Raw genomic sequence first — 11,290 nt, 5'->3', positions numbered from 1 at the left:
TTAATTAAATTAATTAATCTCATTCAATATACGCGTTTACTTTTTTCTTAGAAAATAAAGAAAGATGTCAATAAATACATATATCATATTGCAGGTCATTATAATAAATATATTACTTAATATTCATGTGGTCTTGTAATTTTTATACTTTATAATTTAATATTCACAAAATATATTGTTGGGATTTAGACGTCACTCATTCAACTACCAAATTTGATATACAACCTTCCTGCATTTTCACAATAATGAGCTTTTATGCTTTTAACATATTATATATAAATTATTAAAAATTTTATAATATAAACTAAATACAAATATTTTCATAAGAATAAAATTTTATTTTAAAATGAGACTTTTAAAATATTGAACATCAAATAATTTTTGTGTCACTGTGCAAACGCTGCCTAAGAGACAGCCACAATGGTAGAAATGACAGTGCGCGCATCCGGCTTTTATGTCCTAATCACGGACGCAGCCCGAGGGGACTTTCAAATATCAAATGACCAGTTCATGAATATTAGACCAGGGGCTTGATGAGACCTCACATGGCGGTCGCCGACCCGCGACTGCAATTTTTCTTCTCTTTTTTGTTTTTTTTTCAACGGAGCAAAACAAATATTCCCCTAGGTGGTGGTGGGGCCCTGCTTTGCTGGCCGATAAAGCAAGCATGCCACGGACCTTTTCTTCAATTTTCTTAGCATTGCCTGTTCTCCACTCTAATATTGACACAATTGTCTTCTTTAATCTCATATTTTTCTTTCCTTGCTTTAAACCGTCATCACCATTAATGGGGATTGCCTAAGTTTTGACTTGTTCCTCTCTCTCTGTCTCTACCTTCCCTTCTTTCAATGCTATTAAGAGCTTCAACTTCAGTTCCTTTACATTTTCTCTAAATCCAAACAAGAAAGGAAGAAGACCCATTTCCTTCTTTCGCAGATTTAATGGTGTTAAGAGCCAGCTCGGCAGGCAGCTGGTGAACACTCGGCCGCCTAGTTCTTTAGAGGGAAGGAGAACAGGTGAGATTTGCCTAATGGGTAATGCCTTTTTTTTTTTGAAAATTTTCTTCCCACAATTTTGGGGAGACATGTCGGATTTTGACATTGCAGTTGATTTCTTTTACAGTACTCTCTGATTGAATGTAAAGTTGTTTTATTAATAGGCATCAGCACAGAACAAGCTACCATGAAGGATATGCATACATACTTGACATTTAATAACAAGCCCATTACATCAAAACGTGCCTTTTGCCCTCATCAGTGAAAAAAAAATTCCCTATTTTTTGGGGAAAAACATACTTATTATTCCAAATGATTTGCATGCAGCAACACTGTTGAGTCGGGGTTCAGATTTAGGAGAGTGGTCCACTTGAACTTCAAGCTTGTTAAGAGGTGGGAGGTTTTGCTCTGAGAGCTGGGGTTCAAAGGACCTGGACCTTGAGATAAGGCATATGTGAGCACAATGTGGGAGTTTTCACACGGTACTATATATAGACAAAAATAACAACAGCAACAATAACAAATCAAGTCTTGAGTCTCAATAGGTAGGGCCTGTTACATGAATTATTTTCTGCCAATTTACACTATCATGGGCATGCACGCGAACGCACACACATATTTGTAGTAAAATTTAAACTTAAGGTAGTTTTTGTTGATGGTATAGTGATGATTTTTGCAGGGGTGGACGTTCAAACCATTTTAATTGCTGTTTTTCTCATTATCTAATGTTTTTTCTTTTCAATTTACTTTGTGTGCTAGAAGTATCTCGCAAATCACAGCAACTACATATGAATTTTATTCATTTGTTTATTTATATTCAATATATATATATATATATATATATATATATATTTGCTGTATATGCATGTTCTTATGCTGTCCTTTCCACACACACAACAGATGCATATTATATGCTATTTTTGGAAATATTCAGGCTGTTAAGGTGAAGAGAACAACTATCCGAACTCAACAAACCCTTGTATCCTAACTGGACGGTGTCATTTGGAATACAGTAGCTTAAAGATCCAGGGATCCTTGTTCGTGAAGGTTGGAACTTGGAAGTCTCTTATCACACAGACATATATTTTGTAAACTAGCTAGGATTTGTTTTTGGCAAAGAAAATTTGTGTAAGGAAAAGAGAAATACAATGTGGAGTGTAAGATAGGCTTCCAGGGAGAAAAACAAAATTAAGAAAAAATGAGAAACAAAAGAACAGAAAACTACAAGATATCAAGCCAACAATGGCAGGCAACCCTCCTGAAAATCTGAAAATCACACTCTATTGGAACAACCCAATAAAAGCCCATAAAGATGCAAGAAAGCGTATTCTATACCAAAATGACTGCAAAGACTGAACGTCCACTGAATATGTAAGCATTCCACTCTAACCAAATGAACCAAGGCACTGCAAGTACAGCACAACTACCATCTAGCATCCCTAGTGCATCGAAAACATCCAAAAATAAAAAAATGATAAATCCTCCAAGGAGAGGGCACACTTTTCATATTGACAAATTTGAATTTACTAGCTCGTTAGTGTTAAGGATTGGGGATGGTCCAGAACACAAACACAAGCAAGCAATCACAAGGAACACCTCACAAGGAATACCAGAGTTACGTAGTTCATCCAAACTCAGCCTACGTCCACGAGAGAGAGGGAGCTTCACTATATTAATAGGAAATATAGTGGAGGAGGAGTAACACTCTTAAACTCAACTCTTAGCTCAACCTATTTGCCTCCCAATCACAGTTTACAACACAGAGCTTACTTGCTTACACCACCGATTACACTTGTACATCTTCCTCTACAACACACAACCCATTTTATAGGGGGGGAGAGGAGCCATGGAGATAGTATAGCATGCGTAGCATTTACTTGAGCAAAGAGCATGTGTAGCATTTACTTGGAAGATACAATCTTCTCATTCATCGAGCATGCATAGCATTTACTTGGAAGATACAATCTTCTCATTCATTGCTGGGTGGCCCAACAGTCAGATTTATATTGTTATGAATCTTATGATCATACCTAACCAGCGCAATAGTAAAGCAAATAGGATTTCCAGCCAATGGATGAGATTGGGCCCGGTCCCCAAACATCGGTGTGCACCAACTCCAATTTTTCTTTCTTTGGGGTTCTACTGCTCGTCTAAAAGCTGACTCTTTTCTGTTTGCCGATGATGCATCTCTCGCATTGGTCGATATTAGCTGACTGGGGACCTGATATCTTTCCCTTTGAGTTCATGATTTTCAAGCCTTTTTTCACTCATGTGACCGAGTCTCTGGTGCCATAGGTTTGAAACTTCTTTCCCTACAACAACCGAAATTGACGTGCAAGTATCTATGGTCATATAAAGAGTACCTGTTCTCTTACCGTGCAAGTATGTTATTGCGCCTTTGGAAATTTTTTAACTGTCGCCACTGAAGGTTATTGTGTAACCTTCACTTGCAAGTTGTCCAATAGAGATTAATTTTTTCTTGAGATCTGAGATATATCTGACATCAGTCGAACTCCAAGTGGTACTTGTCAAATTTATTTCTACTTCTCCTTTTCCTGCAATTTCATAAGGTTTGTCATCACCAAGATAAACATTGCCATGATTATCGGGTATATACTTGTCAAGCATTTTTTATTGCCTGTCGCGTGAAATGAGGCTTCAGAGTCTAATACCCAAGACTTTCCCTTCCTTTTCAAAGAGCATAGCAATACATCATCTTCTTCTGAAGAAGAGGCGACATTTGCTTCAGCCTTATTTTCTGGTTCCTCTTCTCGGATCGACATTGATTTTTGTAGTGTTCAGCCTTGCCACAATTCCAACACTCGATCTGCCTTTTGCTTTGAGAGTTGTTGAAATTTCCTGGGGCTCTTGATTTGGACCGTTTGCTTCTCGATCTTCCACGGTTGTAAAGAAAATTTCAATTTTGGTTTCTACCCCTGGTCTGTTTCTCACCTTGTGTGACCAAGGCACACCCTTGGGAGTTAACGATTGGCTTTCTCAAGGTGTCAATATCTTGTAATCAAGCCATCACTTCTTCTAATTTCAAGGTTTCCTTCCCAACACGCAACGCTGTGACAAGACTATCATAAGAAGGTGGTAGAGATGCTAGGATAAGAAGCGCTTTATCTTCTTCTTCAACTTTTACACCAAGACTCATTAACTGGGTCATGATCTTGTTATAGTCATTTATGTGATAAAAAATATTGACCCCTTACTCCATTCTTAGCCGATAGAGTTTTTTCTTCAGAAATAGCTTGTTTGTCAGTGATTTTGACATGTATCTCTGTTCTAGTTTCTTCTATAGCTTAACAGGTGATGATTCATTTAACACAGAATATTTAACTTCATTTGACAAGCATAAACAAATGGTACTAACCGTTTTCATTTTCATTTTTGTCCAAACACCATCTTCAATATTAGCTGGCTGTTTCCGATTAGTGGCTTGATCAAGTCACACTCAATCAAGATATCATTGATTGTGCTTTGCTATAAATTGAAATTGTTTTGGCTGTCAAATTTCTCTACGCCAAACTTGGATAAATTATTATCCATTATAAAACAGCAACTTTGGGACCCGCTGCTGATGTCTTCTTCATCCTTGAGAAACTGCACAACAAACTGCATAACGCACAATGGGATATTGCGGCGGCCGGCGGCACGTGTGGCTTTGTTTGGGGTTGGTTTTTGACGCCGTTTTCACCGCTGTGACCGTATCGACACGATCGATGCGATGGTGTGATCGAATTAAACTTTCGAGCAACTTTGTCGGAAACCCCCAACTATGCTTTGATACCAGTTGTTAAGGATTAGGGATGGTCCAGAACACAAACACAAGCAAGCAATCACAAGGAACACCTCACAAGGAACACCGGAGTTACGTGGTTTAACCAAACTCGGCCTACGTCCATGGGAGAGAGGGAGTTTCACTATCTCAATAGCAAATACAGTGGAGGAAAAGTAACACTCTCAAACTCAACTCTCAGCTCAACCTCTTTGCTTCTCAATCACAGTTTACAATACAGAGCTCACTTGCTTACACCACCGATTACACTTGTACATCTTCCTCTACAACACACAACCCATTTTATAGGGGGAAGAGGAGCCATGGAGATAGCATAGCATGCGTAGCATCTACTTGAGCCAAGAGCATGTGTAGCATTTACTTGGAAGATACAATCTTCTCTTTCATTGAGCATGTGTAGCATTTACTTGGAAGATACAATCTGTTGAGGACCTAGAAGCAACAATCACACCACAAGCAAAATAAACAATCAAAATGAACAGCAAGATTTAACGTGGTTCGATCCAAACTGACCTATGTCCACGGAGCACACCATACTTCACTAAAACTGGGAGAAAATACAAGAGGAGGAGGAGGCAACTGCACTCCAATCGACTCAACTCACTCTTTCTCACACCTTTCTCTCTCTCACCTTCAACTCAATTACACTCACATTATTTCACGCACACACATCTCCATTTATATAGATGGACGGGGATGGATATAAATGGAAGATGGTAATGAGGTTCAATGAGGTGATTCAATGAGATGAGTTGTGATTAGCACCAACACTACAACACATCAAAGTTGGCATTCTACCGCTCATCAAAGCTGGCTCTCTATAGCTCATCAAGGCTCCATTTCCATTACAACTCAACACAATCTTCTCATTCATTGAGTATGCGTAGCATTTACTTAGAAGATACAATCTTCTCATTCATTGAGCATGCATAGCATTTACTTGGAATATACAATCTTCTTATTCATTGCAACCACATGTGTAGCCCAACAAATCAACCCCTTCAAACATGTGGGGGCAACTAAGTGTCGGCTGCTCTGGTGCTGCAACACTATGCCCTCGCCCTAGTCTTTGGCAACTACACCCCCTTGCAAAAGTGCTCACACCCCCTTTTGGGATGCTCGTGCAGTGATCATCTTCTGGATGATTTTAGTGGATCTAGGAGACCTACTGAATCTGAGCATAACTCTAATTTCTCTATAGTCACTATCTTTGTCAACATGTCTGCCGGATTTTTGCTGCCAAGAATCTTCTCAACTGCTAACACCCCTTCATCTAGAAAAGTTCTAATGAAGTGATAGTGGAGTCTGATGTGCTTGGTCTTTGAGTGGAATGCTGAATTCTTCGCCAAGTGTATGACGCTTTGACTGTCACTATGCAAAACACTCTTTGCCTGCTTGAAACCCAACTCTGTCAACAAACCTTGTAACCAAATCATTTCTTTGCTAGCTTCTGTCTTGGCTACATACTCTGCCTCTGTAGTGGATAGTGCAACGATCTTCTGTATCAGTGATACCCAACTAATGGCAGTAGCACCTATTGTGAAGACATTTCCAGTTTACTTCTTCGGTGATCTATCTAGCCAGCAAAGTCTGCATCTACATATCCCTACAATGTCAGATCACTTTTGTCAAAGCATAAACATTTGTTAATTGTACCTCGGAGATATCTTAATATCCATTTGACCGCTTCCTAATGGATTTTTCTTGGATTCAACATTAATCTACTGACGGTTCCCACTGCATGTCTGAGATCTGGTCTTGTGCAAACCATGGCGTACATGAAACTTCCTACATCTGAAGCGTATGAGATATTGTTCATTTCTTTCTTCTCTTCCTCTGACTCTGGAAACTTAGTCTGAGAATCCGCCTAATGAACTCGGCTTGAGACAACTGCAGGGTTCCCTCCTTTCTGTTTCTAGTGATTCTCATCCCAAGCATTTGCTTTGCTAAACCTAAGTCTTTCATCTCAATTTTAGTGGACAACTGCTTTTTCAATTTTTTGATCTTGTCCATATTTGGTCCTGCAACTATCATGTCATCAACATAAAGAAAAAGAATTATGTAACTTGATTTATACCTCTTGAAATAGTAACAATGATCAGCGTTGCACTTGTGGTAGTCATTCTTTTGCATGAAGCCATCAAATTTCTTATACCACTGCCTTGAAGCCTGTTTCAAACCATACAAACTCTTATTTAACCTGCAAACAAGTTTTTCTTTGCCTTTCTTTGCAAAACCTTCAGGTTGGTGCACGTATATCTCCTCCTTTGAATCACCATGGAGGAAAGCACTTTTTACATCTAACTTCTCAAGGTGTAGATTCTTTGTTGCAACAATGCTCAAAACCGACCGAATGGTCGTGTGTTTCACAACCGGTGAGAAGATTTTTGAGTAGTCAATGCCTTCTATCTATTGGAAACCTTTGACTACGAGTGTTATTTTGTATCTTTTCAAACCATCATGCTCTTCTTTTATGCGGTAAACCCATTTGTTCTGAAGAACTTCTTTTCCTTTGGGTAACCTAGCTACCTCCCAAGTCTTGTTGTCGGTGGGAGATTTCATCTCATCTTTCATGGCAAGTTCCCACTTGCTAGCCTCATCCTTTTGACATGCTTCATTATAGCACTCTGGTTCACCTGTATCAGTTAGTAACAAGTAATCCAAATATCTCCTATTTGGTATAATGAGATCGGGAAGACCTCTTCAGCACTGGAGTCGGGGTCGGAGTTGGGATCTGTGGTACTTTAGTGCACCCCTCTATGATAGATTCCTTTGTTTGGGAATTATCAATTGTCTGTTGTGCCATGTTGTTATCAATGGTATCATCCAACTCTACAATATCGGGGTCATTTTGTGCAGGATTACTTGATGATGTTGCGTCTTTGTACATAACCTTTTCATTGAATATAACATCTCGACTTCTGATTATTTTCTTGTTTTGGTCATCCTAAATGCGGTAACCAAACTCATCTTCACCATATCCGATGAGTGTGCATTTTTTAGATTTTGGATCAAGCTTGCCCCTAGCCTGATCACTAATATGTACATAAGCAACACAATCGAAAACTTTTAAATGTAAAAGTTTTACCTCTTTTTCGCCCCATACCTCCTCGGGTAATTGGAACTGTAATGAAACTGATGGACTTCGGTTAATTAGATAAGTAGTTGTGTTGACCGCTTCTGCCCAAAACTGCTTTGGTAAACCTGCTTGTAATCATATGCTTCTGACTTTCTCAATCAAGGTTCTATTCATTTGTTCTGCCATGCCATTGTGCTGGGGTGTACTTGGCACAGTTCTTTCAAGTCTGATCCATGCTCGTAACAAAACTTCTTGAATTCTTTGTCTTCATATTCACTACCATTGTTTGATCTCAACTTTTTAATTTTCAAGTCTGTTTCATTTTCCACCATAGCCTTCCATTTTCTAAAAATGCCATCCACCCATACCTTCCTGGAATGGTCATCAATGAAGGTGACGAAATAGGATTTCCCGCCAATGGATGAGATTGGGCTCGGTCCCTAAACGTCGGTGTGCACCAACTCCAATTTTTCTTTCTTTGGGGTTCAACTCCAATTTTTCTTTCTTTGGGGTTCTGCCGCTTATATGAAAGCTGTCTCTTTTTTGTTTGCCGATGATGCAGCTCTCGCATTGGTCGATATTAGCTGACTGAAAACCTGGTATCTTTTCCTTTGAGTTTATAAATTTTCAAGCCTTTTTCACTCATGTGACCGAGTCTTTGGTGCCATAGGTTTGAAACTTCTTTCCTTGCAGCAACTGAAATTGACAAGCAAGCATCTCTGGTAATATAAAGAGTACTTGTTTTCTTACTGCGCAAGTATGTCATGCCTTTGAAAATTTTCCAACTGTCGCCACAAAAGGTTGTAGTGTAACCTTCACTTGCAAGCTACTAATAGAGATTAAATTTTTCTTAAGAGCTGGGATATATCTGACATCAGTCAAACTTCAAGTGGTACCCGCCAAATTTATTTTTGCTTCTCTTTTTCCTGCAATTTCACAAAGTTTGTCATCACCAAGATAAACATTGCCAAGGTTACCGGGTATATATCTGTCAAACATTTCTTTATTGCCTGTCGTGTGAAATAAGGCTCTAGAGTCTAATACCCAAGACTCTCCCTGCCTTTCCAAAGAGAGAGTCATGGGTATTAGACACTCGATCTTCCTTTTGCTTTGAGAGTTGTTGAAATTTCATGGAGTTTTTGATTTGGACTGTCTGCTTCTCGATCTTTTACGATTGTAAGTAAAATTTCTATTTTGGTTTCTGCCCCTGGTCTGTTTATCACCTTGTGTGACCAAGGCGCACCCTTGGGAGTTAACGATTGACTTTCTTAGGGTGTCAGTATCCTGTAGTGAAGTCATCACTTCTTTTAATTTCAAGGTTTCCTTCCCAACAAGCAACATAGTGACAGGATTATCATAAGTAGGTGGTAGAGATGCCAGGAGAAGAAGCACTTTATCTTCTTCTTCAACTTTTACACCAAAACTCATTAACTGGGTCATGATCTTGTTGTAGTCATTTATGCAATAAAAAATATTGACCCCTTCCTCCATTCTTAGCTGATAGAGTTTTTTCTTCAGGCATAACTTGTTTGTCAGTATTTTGACATGCATCTCTGTTCTAGTTTCTTCCATAGCTCAACAGGTGATGATTCATCTAACACAGAGCATTTAACTTCATTTGACAAGCATAAACAAATGGTACTAACCGTTTTCATTTCCATTTCTGTCCAAGCATCATCTTCGATATTAGTTGACTTGTTTCCGATTAGCGGCTTGATCAAGTCATGCTGAATCAAGATATCCTTGATTGTGCTTTGCCATAAACTGAAATTATTTCAGCCGTCAAATTTCTCCACGCTAAACTTGGATAAATTATTATCCATTATAAAATAGCAACTTTGGGATCCGCTACTGATGTCTTCTTCACCCTTGAGAAACTACACAACAAACTGCACAATGCACAGTGGGATATTGCGGCGGCGCGTGTGGCTTCGTTTGGGGTTGGTTTTTGAGTCTTTGACGCCGTTTTCACCGCTGTGTCCGTCTCGACACGATTTACGCGATGGTGTGATCAAATTAAAGTTTTGAGCAACTTTGTGGAAACCCCCAACAATGCTCTGATACTAGTTGTTAAGGATTGGGGATGGTTCGAAACACAAACACAAGCAAGCAATCACAAGGAACATCTCACAAGGAACACCGGAGTTATGTGGTTCAGCCAAACTCGGCCTACGTCCACTGGAGAGAGGTTGTTTCCGTATCTCAATAGGAAATATAGTGGAGGAGTAACACTCTCAAACACAACTCTCAGTTCAATCTCTCTGTCTCTTAATCACAGTTTACAATGCACAGCTCACTTGCTTACACCACCGATTACACTTGTACGTCTTCCTTTACAACACACAACCCATTTTATAAGGGGGGAGAGGAGCCATGGAGATAGTGTAGCATGCGTAGCATTTACTTGAGCCAAGAGCATGTGTAGCATTTACTTGGAAGATACAATCTTCTCATTCCTTGCAACCACATGTGTGGCCCAACAGTCAGACTCATATTGTTATGAATCTTATGATCATACCTGACCAATGCAATAGTAAAGCAAATGAGCAAGCAAAGCAGAAGAACAACACAGATTAAATACCAAGATTTATGCGGTTTGGTTTTGAAAAGTCTACAACCATGAGCGAGGCAGAAAGTTTTCACTATGAATCACATAGAGGTACAATGAAGATCAGAATCATCACATAGTCAAATCCCATGAAGTGCGAATGCAAGCATGAGTATCCAACATTTGAAATCTTAAAAATTCAAGGCACGCCATGACAAGGACATGGGGATGAAAGACTTATACAATTATGTTAATGAATTTTTTTATTCAAATATGGTCCTTCAAAAAAGAAAAATCATTAAAGCGTCATCGGATTTGCAGCTAAATATGGTTCATCTGATTTTTGGGCTCTCTGTTGATAGATCATAGATGCGTTTTTCTTTTTAGTAGGTGGCCAATGCAAGTTAGAAGTTCACTTAATTTAGGATTTTTTTTATAAAAAAAATGTAAGAAATATCTTAAAATTTGATAATATTACAACATGGACTCAATATTTGATAATAATGCCATCATATCCAGTAAGCATAGGATGCTTTAGATTTTCTGGTGTCTGACTCAGGAAAAAAAAAAAAAAACCTGAGGTGCCTGAGAAGTGCCTGACATATGTATGAGGTGTGTTAGTTTTGACATTTGTTCAACATGTGTTAGGCACCAACACCTCACTCTTTTTGACTTGTTGATGCTTTGGAGCCCAAAACTTAATCTCAAAACACACCCAACCCTGCGCTGAAGACAAAACTGTCTAGACCTTACAAACAAAACAATTGTTGGGCTAGGTCAAGTCTGTACAGTAGGGCTCTGTTTCTGCACCCCATAAAACTCTTATGTATTGACAAACATAATGCATGAAATGTCCCTCAGAAATG

General features: G+C 38.9%; 1 protein-coding gene across 3 annotated transcripts in view; it reads left to right on the top strand.

Annotated features, from left to right (window-relative positions):
- The first annotated feature begins 506 nt into the window (after positions 1-506).
- The window catches only part of LOC131149386 (villin-1), a 33,327-nt gene continuing 22,543 nt past the window's right edge, over positions 507-11,290 (top strand). The window contains exons 1-2 of one of the 3 annotated variants that reach the window (XM_058099790.1): positions 507-1,016; positions 1,323-1,540. The gene's annotated coding sequence lies outside the window, so the exon portion shown is untranslated. The remainder of the gene's footprint in view (positions 1,017-1,322; positions 1,541-11,290) is intronic. The other 2 variants (XM_058099788.1, XM_058099789.1) reach the window with 2 other exon arrangements.

Source organism: Malania oleifera, chromosome 2 (genome assembly GCF_029873635.1).
Source record: "Malania oleifera isolate guangnan ecotype guangnan chromosome 2, ASM2987363v1, whole genome shotgun sequence".
NCBI classification, from domain to species: domain Eukaryota; kingdom Viridiplantae; phylum Streptophyta; class Magnoliopsida; order Santalales; family Ximeniaceae; genus Malania; species Malania oleifera.
This window is presented reverse-complemented; position numbering and strand designations above follow the sequence as displayed.